Source organism: Mercenaria mercenaria, chromosome 11 (assembly GCF_021730395.1).
Source record: "Mercenaria mercenaria strain notata chromosome 11, MADL_Memer_1, whole genome shotgun sequence".
In the NCBI taxonomy this organism is placed as follows: domain Eukaryota; kingdom Metazoa; phylum Mollusca; class Bivalvia; order Venerida; family Veneridae; genus Mercenaria; species Mercenaria mercenaria.
The window spans coordinates 8,001,482-8,017,002 of NC_069371.1; the positions used below are offsets into that span (position 1 = coordinate 8,001,482).

The following is a 15,521-nucleotide window of genomic DNA, read 5'->3' on the forward strand; positions in this document are numbered from 1 at the left end:
ATTAGCAAATGGCGGTATATATACACTGTGACCTTTAACCTTTATATATGAACATACAATGTGCGTTTTCGGGTGTGAGTCATAATTTATTAATTAGATACAAGTGTATGGTTTGCCTAAACCTATAATTGTAAATCTAATCCGGTATAATGTAAAATTTTTCACGAACCATTGCATCAGTGCCGAAAAGTATAAGAAAATATTAGTTTTAACGCATTACCTTTTGACTTCTAAAATTTGCATATAATGGTCATAATATTATATTCTTTGGAGACAACACCTAGATGAACCGGTGGTGTATTTACTTTAATAAGGTCTTTGTCTCCAAGCATTAACATATCGACCCTCATTAACTTTTTTCAGGGAAAAACCACCTGGCTATATTGAGACATAATCTTTGTTAGCCTTTTCAATTTAATGTATATTATCTCTTTATGATGAAGCCTGTGATATAATTACAACATCACACCAAAATTACCTCATTGAATTATTTGATACTTTACAGAAATCGTATCTCACCAATAATTCTTGTTCATAGATGTTTGATCATCAGAGAAATCTATGGTGGCATATTTCTGCCACTAGATAGCTAGGTAGCTATCAAGAAAATATTATAAACTTTCCGAGAAATGTGTGCATTTTTCTAAAAATATTTCAGCAAAACATAAAATTTTCTAGATATTTTATTTGTTTCCTCAAAATATTTTAGCTCAAAATTGCACGTTAAATCTTGAAACTGCCACGAGATACTTTGTAACTATCATGATGATATTCTAAACTGTCCATGATAGTTGTGCGTTGTTCTGAAAGTATTATCGTAATAAATTACTGTTTACAAGATATTCTTTTTATTTTCAGGAAACTTGAGGCTATCGAGATAAAGATTTCAGAAACGTTCGAAGTATCAAGATAATTGCTAGAAGTATCGAGATAGTTGTCTTGCCAATACATGGCACCTGTGGGCAATCGAGATACTAATGTAAATTATCGCAATAATATATTCAGGAAACCTCATATTGTCATATTGTAGCGTATTAAAGACCGTTGAATCTTAACGACATATTTGTGCATTGTAGTCCGTTGAAATTAGAAATTTGCAGGAGGTTGTAATATACAAAATGTCACGTTCAAGGAGTAATTAATTAATAGAATCGCCACACATTTGACATTAGGTACTTTCCAGATTAAGATCATACTTGAGTGCTCACATCATCAATGATTTTTCATTCATGTCAATTTAGAAGACCATTTCAGCCAGTTACAACGTATTTTCGCATGCTTTTCATTGATATATTTAGCTTTGTATTTGTTTTGGAAATCAAAATTGATAGAAATTAATAAGCTAAATATACTGTAAATGTTATAATGTCATTTTCTTTGACTTGATGCTGAGACTTGTTAGAAAAGAAACAATAAAACTGTGTTTAAAATTGGAGTGAGTTGTTTTCTTTTTTAAATATTTTGAAAAATAGCAAATCCACAAGGAATAGCCATGTTCGAAGAACGCAAAAACTCAACATATCTTAACCTTACAGCAGTGTATGTATGGCTTATACGTAATGAACTTGTTTGCAAAATATATGGATACGGATAATTGAACGTTTCCTTAACACAACATACATTTTATAAATTGCTTGCGATTTAAGTGTCATTCTTGTAGATTCGCATCCAGAGACACAAAGAAAACAAAACGTTTGTGAAAATAATTTAATACTGATAGATGAACAATATATTGCTTATATAACAAAAATGAAGGCAGTTTGCAGGAATGACAATGTAAAATATGGAAATACATTTTCAAATAAACATGAAACAAACATGTTAAATACTGAGCAAATCTGATGAATTCACAATTTCTTTATAAACAACTATCATCTAAGTTCTGCTTTATGTATATGCGTATATACACGTCAAACAATACATGCATCTTGAACAACATATGTAACCCAAAAGTACGGCTTAGCGGAAATGTAAGGTATTCTCTCCATACCAGAAAGCCTCAACTGGAATACCCTTCCGCCCCCATTAATATTTTGTTTATAATCAAACATAAAAAACATGAGCTTCCTTGGGCTATTGGTAAAGGCTCAGGACAAATACTTTTACTTAATTTCCCCGGGCCTCCTTGGTTGATTGATTAAGGTTACAGACTTTGAAATATTCGCCCTTCACCGACTTGGGGTCGAAACCGGCGTCGGTTCTAAATGTCTTCATATTTATATGAGGAAGCTATCCATCTAGCTTATGGAAGACCGGTGTTTCTACCCAGGTGCCAGCTCGAGATAAGATAATATATGGAGAGGCACCACGGGTCTTCCCTCACCATCAAAAGTTGGGAAAATTATCATAAGTTTTGTCGGTCTGACTCTGAAACCCGACAAAAATGTACTTGTTCTAGTCTTAGTTCAAAACAGATTTGAACCACTATTTTCTTTTATTCTTGCATTCTTGGCTTCATTACTTACTTTGTAGGCACGAGTTTGATTGGTTTGATCACTGATTCATTAACGTCTCTATTATTGACAAAAAGTAGCACATTAAAAGTGTCATTGTTTTACTTAAATGGTTTGCATAAAGGCTTCACATTTGTTTGAAATGCTCTATGCTTCCGAGAAATCAACCCTTAACTTTTATTTCTGACATAATTTTGTTAGTTTTAAGATATATTCTTACAGTATTTCTCTTATATATTAATTTCATACTGGTGTCAAATTTGACTGAAATAAAATCTCCAGCACAAGCAATAGAGGCTGTGTGTGTCTTTTTATATGAAAGTACCATTTTCACCTTATGCCTCAAGGTATACATCAAAATGCAAAGTCTTCAAAAGAGAAAACAGTAAGATGATACTTTACTCCTACTACTTCGATATATATGAAACACTTTACGGCACACACTTTGTAAATGTGTAATCTTAAATACAAAATATACTATTGATTATATCATTCTACATTGTGAACAACAAAACGTTACAGTTTGATTTCATCATTGTGCATGCATAGTTACATTTCATCGATAGTGAAACATTATATGGAATATTTGTATCACACATCGTAATTTCTAATAAAGCGTTCGACAAACAATCTACTCTGTAAGAGTATGGGTGAATTCTATCTACGATGTACGGTGAAATACACTTGACAAATTTTCTAGCACAACACTGGATATTTTCAGACTAACTTTATATTTTGCTTCGGTAGGTTTTCAAAATCTGGCATGCCCAAAATAATCTAAATTGCATCAAAATTGAACTCTGCTACCTTTTTATTTAATTCTTTAAAAGTCAAATTATCACAAATTTACTTATTTATTTCTGCAATTAATAAAAGAACAAACTTCATTGTAATGTAAGAAACCCAATTCAAAAATAAATTAACGTCAATATCGATCGTACCATATCTAAGAAAAATTAAATTCTAACACGACTTTATTTGTTTTATTTAAAACAGGGAAGGTATGAACTGTGTATAATGATGCAATAAAATCACAATTATTACGTCATAGAGACAAACGTAATAGAGGCGCACTGGAACAGAAAACCACACAAAACAGGCGATCTTTTGTAGACGTAAGATCATATCAAACCAAAAAATTACTGTTTGTAATGTATTATTTCTTTATCTAAAATTAGATATTACACCACACCAGCTGTCTATTTTCATATAATTGTATCCGCTCCGCATAAATCCAATAAAAATACGTATGTTCTTTCAAGGCAGCCCCCACAAACGAAACCTACAGTAGTGTACGCGAAAATGATAACGATTTGAACAAAAAGTACATGGAAAAAAGTAAAACGATTGTTAAACATGAATGTGTATTTTTAAAACTGTTAGAGATGACGCGAGGACTTAAAAATGAACAAACTTTTCTTATTACATGAATGATTTTGGTGGTATTTAAATACCTTGTTCACATGATATGGTTCTCAAAACGTTGGAAATTGCAACAGTTGGCTCAGAGTATTTCTTTAAGATATTGTCAACAATCAAGAGTTGTGATAGAAGGTTTGTTATGTGTACTGACAGATACATTCATTGACATTATAATACATATATACAAATGTTTTCAGACATACAAAGTAGTTAGGTTATTACTTAATTGATTTCTGCACATATGTTTACACTGTACATTTTCTGCAAAATACGTTGCTAATTAAATTAATACATGTATGTTTTGCTATTTGTACATATTTCAGCCTGTTTTATTTATTCTATTTTGTTTTATCTCGATTGAGCTTATTTGAATCACTCTAGAGTCCCAAATAATTATCTCATATATCGTGTGGTAGATAAATAATTTTCAGAACTTCAGCACGTGCGATGCAAAGGTATTAAGCTAAATAAATTAGTTTAATATAGAAATGCCACATGATTGACTAATTTGCCAGAACCTAAAAATGATTTTTGTTTTATTACCAGCAATAACCACAGAAAATGATAATTGCTGATGTTATTCTTTGGAAATTTGAAGTTAATAATTAGCTACCTTCGCACATTATAAAAGACTTGTGGTTTTAAACTATTTCACTATTCAATTCATATGGCATTGAGTTTCCTAATTATATAGAACACGGAACCAAAACAACTTTTACAAGTAAACACATGAGTTGGTACAGGCAGTTTAATAAAAAGTAGCTTTCGTTGGAAATAATTTTAGTCCCGAAAGAATTATTAAAAACGTTAATGAATGAACCACCTTTGTTGAATATTTATGAATACTCTACAAATACATTTTCTTGTCATTTTTACAGTCAGTGACTGGCAATGACTATCATTTCTGTCAAACAGAATTATCTTTTATTTATACATCCTGGCATATATGTCTACAGTGTTTTTATTAAGACAGAACAGAAAAAGCCAAGGGGAATAAGATACGCTAAGAAGATATAAAATGTTATTATCTTAGTTATTTACCACAACGCGAGATGCAGTTGTTTTCGAGATACATCAATCGAAACTCTAAAAAGTTATTACTTTTCACTATTTTAATAACGGCTTTTTTCGTTACAAGTATAGTTCGAACTGTTATTGAATATAGGTGACAGAAATATTGTCCAGCACATATTTAATTTGAAATGTTTGTAGGAATCGTAATTTTGTTGGAAAGAAAACAATGTTAAGCCATTTAAGATATACTGGGAATGACGTCAAATTGTAAAAATAGAATAATATTTATATAAATTATAGGACAAATTATATAATACATGCTATAATTTTCTTAAACTATTGTACACACTTGACAGGTGGTAAAAACGTATAACATTGAAACTATTCATTGATATGTGGCCATGTACATATAATCAGCAGTTAAATCATGGCGTATACATTAATGTAGTTACTAGCAACTACATTAAATATTATATGATACTTTCATATGATATAAATGTTACAAAGTACGGAAGTGTTACTGAGATATTGAATGTCACGTATATATCTCACCTTAATATAACATAAGTATTTCAGAATTTAATTTTAATGATTTAATATTTTGAAACTTGTATACACAACTGTTGGATTTACTGTTCAAGATCATTTAGATGTTTGCGTTATACTGGAAACGTCATAAGACTTGTCCATAAAGGCACGTTTCAAACAGCATTTATTACGATATGTCTCTGTATGACACGGAGTCTTAATTCGTCTATTGCCATCGCGCAATTCACAGCTGTTTAATCAATGCATCATGCTACTGTTGATTGTATACATAGGATCAAAGCAGACAAATATCACTTGTAGAATGTACACACTTGGAAAATACACATTGATATGAAAGGTTTGCAGAATTTAAAGTCACCCTTAATTAGCTCATCCTAGTTTTACAGCTTAAACAGTAGTTTCTGAAAAACATAATTTGTAACATTACCAATTTATACTTAATTCTAAAACTGACAACGCCATTGAGCATGTTTTTAAACAATTCTTAGTAATTTAAACCATGTTACTGTGGGGTTACCTCAAAACTTTTCTGTGGACATGTTTTAAAATATTTGACAGGGGACTATCAATGAAATATTCGTTCCAATAAAATCTGTAACAAGATCCTTTCAAAAACATAGAACGCACCAAGCACAACAATGTTTTATCTACTTCTTACGGTTTTATAGTAGTTTTATGAAGTAAAAATACATGGACAACAGCTGCAGACGGATTTATCACAAAAGTTATAGCACCATGTGCTTTGGTTAGATAGAAGATCCAAAAATTATTATTTCTGATTTCTTGTTTACTTTTGCAAATTGCAATATGTATTTTCTGAGTACAAATTATTAAGTGTAGTTCATTTTTTAGATCTATATATTGTGAAGAGTGATATTTAGTATACTAGTGTTTGGTCATTTTCACTTGATTCTTAATAAATCTGTCTGCTTCATACTGTGAAAAAAAATATTAGCTTTATATGAAAAGCTGTTTTGTTGATCTTACATATAGTATAAACAAAAATGTCTATTACTTATGATATATTTTACCTAAACCAATGCCATATGGAACTGTATATGGCGTCTGCATTGACAACATGGTGATTTTTCAACGTAGCAATACATTTAGCACTCAGCACTTACTCCAGTTAACCTTATATCGAACATTTATATACCAAGACATCCTGATGATCGTAACATGAATCAAGTTTGCAACTGCTGTAGCTCCCTTTTGTTTTGATCATCTATCACAATCCAGAGAACTATTGACATGACAATTAGGACGGTTGTAACTATGCTAAACAAACTTAATAACACAGAAAACTTTGCCCTCCTTTCTCCATTTTTAACATCGCCGTCCCTATAAAGTCTGGCAGCTGAAAGCGATAAGTACATGGCAACAGCCCCAAGCGGGAAATTGAAACAGAGGCAAACAAGGCAAGCTAGTGGTAAATTTGTATCGGGGACATATGTAGTACGTTGTTGTTGTGTAGCAAGCTTTTGTTTATCAGTGTTTTCAGTTTCTGGAGAAAATTTTGTCTTTTTAATCTGTTTGTCAGATTTTGGTTTCTGGTATTTGATAACATTAGGTCTGTACTCTGGATCGACATTACTCCCATTTCGGTCAGTCATTTTGATTGATATACAATTGTAGATATGTTATCCTCCATCTGTTTCAGGAGCAGACTTTAACTACAACATCCCTAAGCTTTCAATCTTTTCTTTAAAATGCAGCATAAGCTAAAGATCTGTAATCAGGCAATCTGTATAATTTCCACTTCAGTAATGTTGAGCTTTTAAACGTTCTTACACCCTAAACTTTCAATTGTCTTTTTTTCCAGTCTCTCAATTTCACCAGCTCAAGAATGATTTCTAAGGGTTCTTTTCCACTTCAGGACGAATCAGGCGCTGCTAAACCTGAAAGCAAGAAACATTTTAAAATATTAAATGTGTTGTTTTTTTTTTTCAGCTATACAAAAATGAACTTTATCGTAATTTGTGATTATTACTAAGTGTATCTTAAAAGTACACGGACTTACTAAAAACGATAATTTATTACTTGGTTTTAAAGTACGAAGCTTAAAGCAAGCAGAAATGTTGTTATGCTTTCTATATTCATAATTTTTATCAAGTACTGTTTTTTTTCCAGTAAACAAAAATGAAAATTCAATCTTCTACTTTGGTGCAGAACTCTGATACTAAGTAGAGTGAAATAGAATTATCTCTTATATCAGATATTATAGTGCAAGTTTCGTTTATCTCTCATGGGATTATTCTTGCTAACTGTACAACTGATCAGTCTAGATGTGTACGTCATTACTATATCGATATTTTCTCCCATTACTTTCTGCAAGTATACAACTTCACACAATAATCTTTCTGTGGGTAGATCTTCAGTTTGAACACACTGTAGTTAAAACGTAAAATGTAGTCCCATATGATCAATCTCGAAACTATTTATTTGAAGTTCAAACTTTCTATATTTTTCTAAGACAGTCGGTATTACGTTGCATTAATAATCTCGTATGCAATATATATCATGTTTTAGAAGAATCAGTCCCCCAGGTTCAAGCATAGCTATACATCAGCAAACCTCACTGCTCTGTCGAAAATTAATATTTGACACATGCATGGTAAAGCTACGTCAAATAATGTTTTGAACACAGCCTGCATTAAATTTTGGTTTTACATGTCTCAACAGGTCTCAGTCGAAAGACAGATGAATCGACAAAACGACTGATTGTCATGTGGATCTAGCATTTTATTACAAATATAGCTAAAATATACTTAAACGACTACTGAAACGGCATTCACCGGCAATGAACTTTTTTAAAGTCAAATTTGACTTGTATGACTATTTCATATTTGCGAGCGCCGACTATTTTGTGTTACGTAAGAACGTTTTTTCAAAATGCTAAATACGACTTCTGTCACATGAATATGTTTCAGTCTTTGGCGTTTTTTGATTGAAAGGTAGATTACCTTACGCTATAGAAGGAAATAGTTATGTTTTATTTTGACCTATGCACTTGTTTTAATTTTCTTCAATTCTTTCACAACAAGGTGATCAGAAAGTTGTGGTCACGTGTTGCATTTCTTATCGTAAATGAATAAGATAAAATATATACTTGCAAATGTGGTTCATCAATAAAAAAAAATATCGACAAATTACATCGCCGAGTAAACAACGTTTTGAAAGACAGTTATAATCCCGGCCTGGCAATATACTTTGTCGAGCTTATGATATCAAGAAACAGCATGATGCAGACACTGGAATGAAACTGATAATGTAAACATGGTAACACAATTAACGTCCAAATGAATAGGGAATTTTAAGATGAGATGTGCATTAATGATAACATCGTGCATATAGTTTGCCAAAATATAAGTAAGCAGAGTAATTTCTGAACGCATTTGTTATGTTACCAACAAGTCTAATCTAAATTAGAAGTAAGTTTTGTTATTGGTTTTGCCAAGATATTATTTAGTTATATGTCTGCTTCTTCTGTAGAATTTACATGGCTGTGATTCAATGACATTTGGAAAAAGAAAATATGATAAATGTAATGTAAATAAATCAACTTGAAAGATTTGTTTTTCATTGAATACTGAATAACATAATAGTAACCTTCTTACTTTATCATTCTGGAAAAAGAGCCAGTAGGTGTTTTTGCAACACCTTTTTATCTTTCTTAGATTATAAATGCATACGCCAAAACTTTTGATATTCATCATCGTTTCAATAAACCCTTTGATTTCTTCAAGTATGTGTAGCTGGGTGATTTTAGTGCTAATTTAGGCCGGTGCGGTTCCTAACTTTATTTAAAAAGATGCTACATTGAATAAGTAGACAATCAGGTTTTGTACTTTATCTTGTATATATCTTTCGATCAAAAGTCTGAACATTTTTATTTTAAAGGGCTTTTTAAGGGCTCGAACAGACCAAGTTCTTCACCCAACATCAGAAATATAAACAGTATATACGCTGTTACCAAAATCACGTGTATTTTTTCCTCTTCTAGCGGCAATGTAAAACTTTTCGTACCACTTTAAGCATTAATATGAATTAAGGCACTGCCTAGCATGGGGATTTATCTGTTATATATCTACTTACGAAGAAATATTCAACACTAAAAAAAAAATAAAACTCCGCTCTAAACAGTTTACATTTAGTGTCATCATGCCTCTTACAGCGAATATCATACTTTGCAAAATTTACGAGAAGCCGCGACGGTGACGTCATGCACCGCGGTCTCGCACTGGCTTTAGGATTTTATTGTTTGTTTGCACTCCACGCAGAAACTTGTCGGCTTTTACACTTCCTTACTGTTTTAAAAGTGTTTTTCAATTGCATGTACAGTTTTCATTACGAAAAAGAAGTAAAAAGAATCATGTTGGCGCGGTTTACGAATTTCTGTGACTGATTCTGGGTGCTCGGATGTTCTTGCAGACAACCAGTCTGCGTTGTGTACATAAACCGGAACCGGAAAACATTGAAAAAATTGCCTCAGTATATACAGACAACAAAGACGAATAACTATATACGGACGTTACCGTCTCGGGGATTTTCATCCCCTATAAAACACACTTTAAATTCCACTCTTGATATCGAAGCCTTTGTTATGGAGCCAGTTTTGACGTTTGATCTTATTTTAATAAGCCCATTAACTTGTAACACACAGATGCAAAGCCATTATTTAAAAGTATCTCACAGAGGCATTTTTAGGCTAAAATATAGTTTGTAACATACAGAATGTTACAAATTCTTAAATTTGTAGAATCCAGCTTTATGAAGATCAGTCTACCTATATGTATTTTTCATTAAGTTAAAGCTGTTTATTCAATGATATTTTCAAGCCTTACATTAAAGAGATTCCCCTTCTAGACATTTTATGAACAAAATACTCTTTTGTATGTATTACACAATACTACGTGTTTATAATTATGATACTTTAAGGAAATAATATTTTAATGAAAAGAAATCCCTACAAGATGCTACTGTATCGGGATGTTGCTGAAAATGTTTCTTTCCATTTGATAGCTCAAAAACTAAACAATGTTATTGCCTTATTCTCAAATATGACGCGATGTGATATACGTGTAGAGTTTTGAGAATACAACTTAAAACCTATGATATCTCTATGATACGCTATCTATTTCCGAATTTATTAGCCTACGCTTTTTCTATCAGGCACTCGGTGATACATACTTTGCAATCATATAACTATGAAAATTAAGAAATAAATGCCTCCATTTGATACTCATGTTGTGCAAAGTTTAAAGATATGCTGATGTTACGGGGCATGGAACCACGGAAGGAGACACCCACCAGTACATGCAAATTGCTTTTTTTACAATCAAACTATGCCTTATTATAGCCTTTTTACTTCTATGACAGAACGGAACGTAGCATTACACTGTATTGAGTTATAAAATAACATCAGAGGAGTTTAATCTAGTCTACCGAAACTACACCCCACTTCTAAAACACCCATCTTGTCCTTTATAAAAAGACAGTGCAACTAAATGTACTCCACGCCAGTATGAACATGCCCTAGCCTCTGTACCAGACTATAGCCACGAACTATTTGTATACGTCAAGGTATAGTAGATGTTTACATATCCCGGGCAATGGCGCTCAAACAGTCAGAAAACTTCAGATATAATAAAATGGCGATGCCCAGACTCTACTGTCCAAATAGAAAATAAGTGAGTCGTTTTTTTTTATTTTGAGGCTATATGCTTAAGGCAAATATGTGAAAGTTCGGAAAGCATGTCCATCGAAAAATATATTTTTTGTGTTAACTTTCTGTTGGCTCAAGCACACTTTAAAAAGTACAGCTGAATATTTTACTAGTATATGTAGTCAACGTATTTTTCCACAACTGAATTTGATGAATCTTTCAGAGAATAAATCGCCAAACAATACCGTTATGCGGTTCTTGTAGCAGTACGTGAAGTCAATAGACAATAACAAAACAAACAAAATCCGTAACACAGTGGGACACCGTAACACAGTGGTATACCGCTTTGGATGAGTGAGTGAGCTTTGAATGAGCGAGTGAGTTGGATTCTACGTTCCTTCGCTGTTGGATTTTTATCCTTGTTTTTTTAATATATGATATACTAGAATATGACATTTATAGTTTCTCTACATGCATTTACGGTCATTTAGCTGACAGATGATACAAAAATAATAAAGAATATGAAAAACATACTCTAGGGAGTTTCTTTTGCAGCAGTTACAATATTTGTTTATTGCTATTCTTTATTTCTATGTCGCTCGTATGATTATTTCATCCTATTATATAATGTGATATTGATGTACGAATGCTTCTTTTTACGCCTTGTTTAACACAAGACGCATTATTCATATATCACAATCCTTCTGACAAGTCAATGCTTTACATTGTAAAACTTCTATGTAGAGAAGCTTATAGAATATTTCCGTTGTTTCGCCCAATTACTTGAGGTAATACCTGCACTAATAACACAGACGCAACAATGTAAGCATGGTGTATGTGGTTATGCACTGTGTTAACAACTTGCCATTCATCTGTATTATCATGCTATAGATCATTTGTTTATGCTTATCTCATTATGTGTTTATGTAATAATTATCGTCACAATAACGTTTTGCTTTGTAATGTAGATACTTCATTTAAAATACTCTCTGAATTGTTTGCAAACGCATCGCAGGGACATTAAATAAGAAAAAGAACGACAGAAGTTTAAAATTTCAAGTCTGAAAACAGCTACTTTTAGATTTAGGTAAGTTTATATGTCTGAATTCCATGATATATTTAAAGGGACTATCCTATACGACAACACATAAAAAAGAAAACCAAGATATCATGAAATTATTGTTATATTCCTTTAGAAGGCTTTGAAATTTAGTTACTTATAGAATATATACATGAGAATTAGTTGATTTACTTTTTGTTTTTATTCAAAATTCAAAAGCGTTTGACACGGGGTACCGGAAGTAAACTGCCTTAATTATAAAGCTTTTCATAAACGGTCGCTGAGTACAAATTGCATCGTGTTATATTGGTTATGATGGTAGGAAAGTGTTGTATAATGAATACCGAGACAACCAAGGTTAGATTCTACAAAACTTCAAAACTTTTTTAAAACATTTTTTTAAGAGAGATCAGTTTTAATCGAAGTTTTGAGAACCTCATTTAACAAATGCCTAACAGAAATGACTGTGTGAAGTGTCAGATATTCCAAACGTGTCTTCACTGTCATTACTGGGCCCAGCTTATTTGGCAAATATGAGATCAGATTAGTGGATATCCAGCTTTCAGCATATCTAACTAATCAATTTAATTCAATTAACAAATCATTCTTACATTATTAGACTGTATCAGTTCTAATCTACAATGATTCTCTCGAATTTGATTTTTTTTTTCAAATGTGAATGGATTTTGAAAAAAAGTACAAATTCATTTAATTGACATAAAAATATTTCAGACCTAGAAATATATCTGACGAGCAATTTTAACAGGCGTCATATACATGCATATCAGATACCTAATAAAGACTATTCATTTAATGTGACTGTATTAAGGATTTAGACAATTTAAAAATCTTAAGTACCAAATATAGATCGTCCTGTTGTTTCAAAGACAAGCAATTGTTGTATTAACCTGTAGCACTATGAAACGTTTAAGGCAAAAAAATCATGCTGATACACACAAATTATCACGTAGAAATTAAAACATCTAGACTGAGCCATTGACGCGAGAAAACTAGTTTTCTCCAAGACAATTTTTGCCGTCCCATAGGAAAATAGGAGTAATATGTTTCAGGGAGAAAGACAATAGAATAGCTAAACCTTTCTAATGAAAGTGTCTGGGATCCGAACTCTATCTCGCCATTTTTGTGTTTGAAGTATTACAAAGAACTGCAACTTGACAAGTATATGTACACCATAGTCCATATATTGAACAAAATATATGCAGCCCTGAGGTTCTAATCATAAATGATATGAAAATACAATGTGAACACTCGTACACATCCGTTCCTTAAGGATGCATAACATTAAGAAAATAATCAGAATAAAAAACAATTTAGTAATCTTAAACATACCTAAAAGTCGACACTGATATGCTTCAAATTAAAAAGAGAGTACTTTTACAGTTAGCGGAGATCTCAAGTAAGTAACGGTATTTGTTTTAAATCCTGTGTAATAAGAACTAAAAACTCACCGATAACCATTAATACTACATCCGTTTAGGACAATCATAATATCTCCCAAGTTTTGTTTCAATACAAATGTTTTTATCGTTTCAAAAAAAACATTATTACACACAATATACCGGCAACACAGTCACAAGACACACTGCAGGAATACACCAATGCAGATCGATGTCTTACAGACGAAAATATGTAATACCGTTGAATAATGCCCGTCTACCATGCTAAGTTAACGTTTGATATTTTCTTTCTACATCAGTAATATTTCCATTTCGGTATCGAATGAATCTGTGCATGACGTCTGAACTATTCATACTAGTCTGCAACAGAAACTTACTCCCTAACAAGAATGTCAAATATTTTTCTGATTATTTCTATACATCTCAGTTTTATTAGAATAACGAAAACAATCTGATATGTCTTGACACGCTTACATATTTAAATTCTCAATCATATGATCAGTTGGCAAAGGCGGCAATACAAGTTTTATATAAAATATAGAATTTTCTTGTTTTACCTTAAAACGTAATTTAAAACAAGATTCAATTTAACCCCAAAACAGTCTTAAACTGAATGTCTCTAATGGCATAACTTTCACGTTCTCATCGTTTAACTGAGCTGCATGCAGTAGTTTGCAATTTATTCATTACGAATAAATATATATGATTAGTATAAAAACACTTTTATCATTAATGGTATGGGAAACCTATAAATGTATCTAATTTTCGAACAAATCTGATTTTTTCATAAGATAGATATATATATATATCGAAGACGGGATATTATTTGTAAAAAAACTTGTTTATACGTTTCACCCTAATGATGGAGCGAAATAAGTTTTACTTCACCAATTTAACAACAAAACACTGTCTTGCATATTTTGCAATTTTATAGAATACGAATAACATAAAAGCATTAGCAAATGAAAAGGTTTAGAACAAACCCTAAGATCTGTAAGTGTATTGAATAAAGTGAGTTTGGTTTACAAATTAACATTTCTGGAAAATCCACGAAAGAGTCTCATAGAAACTTTAAAATTTGCCTTAATAAACTAGCAATAACTTTCAAAAATCATAAGTTTTCAAAACAAAAATACCTCTGTTTTTTTATCTTATGGTTTCATGGTCCATCTTTTCACATTATAAAGTAATTGTGGTAATGAAACATTTGATTCACTTTGTAACGACAATAACTTCATGTAGTTTCAATATAATTGACCAAATAAATAATTATACATTATTTTGCCGAAACAAGTAGCCATGTTTTTTATTGATTTTTTTCCTTTTTTTTTCATTTTTAACAACAATATTCCAAGTGTAGCTGAATTTATCATTATTTATATTAAAATTCTCCTGTAGTTAATTTCAGCTATATAGATAAGTATTGTATATAAAAATTAGACGTAATAGGATCAGAAAATAGATAATTAAACCATAAAACATTACAGTATATGTACTAGATTTTCTCCAATATCGCATGTTATACAATCTTACGCTTTATGTATAATCCTTTCATCTGATTTTCGCTGTTGCTAGTTAGCATCTATGTAAAGTCTTTATAATACTAGTCATCCTGTGTATATTACCAAACCAGTGACTGAAGGTACATCGTTATTCATTCTGAAATTGCTCTATGTATGTTTCCATGACGTTCCTCTTTGAGACTTCTAATAATTGTTTTCTTCTGTCTGCCTACTTTCCATTTTACTCATGTGTGTGTAGAACAATATATTCCAAGTTTAAAGGCAGCAAAGTGATTGCCTATGTTCCCAAGTTACGAAGTTTTAATACCAGCATATTTCACATAAGAGAAAACAAATGTCTTACGATGTCAAAAGTACCCTTTCGGGAAAACAAAAAGAGAAATGGATCTGTAAAGACCATGTCTGAACCGATGTGTT

The 15,521-nt window shown here is 31.7% G+C and overlaps 1 long non-coding RNA gene across 2 annotated transcripts in view; it reads right to left on the minus strand.

Moving 5' to 3' along the window:
• Positions 1-1,690: 1,690 nt before the first annotated feature.
• The window catches only part of LOC123531291 (uncharacterized), an 89,778-nt gene continuing 75,947 nt past the window's right edge, over positions 1,691-15,521 (minus strand). For both annotated transcript variants that reach the window (XR_006682389.2, XR_006682388.2), the window contains exon 2: positions 1,691-7,336. This is a non-coding gene — a long non-coding RNA (uncharacterized LOC123531291). The remainder of the gene's footprint in view (positions 7,337-15,521) is intronic.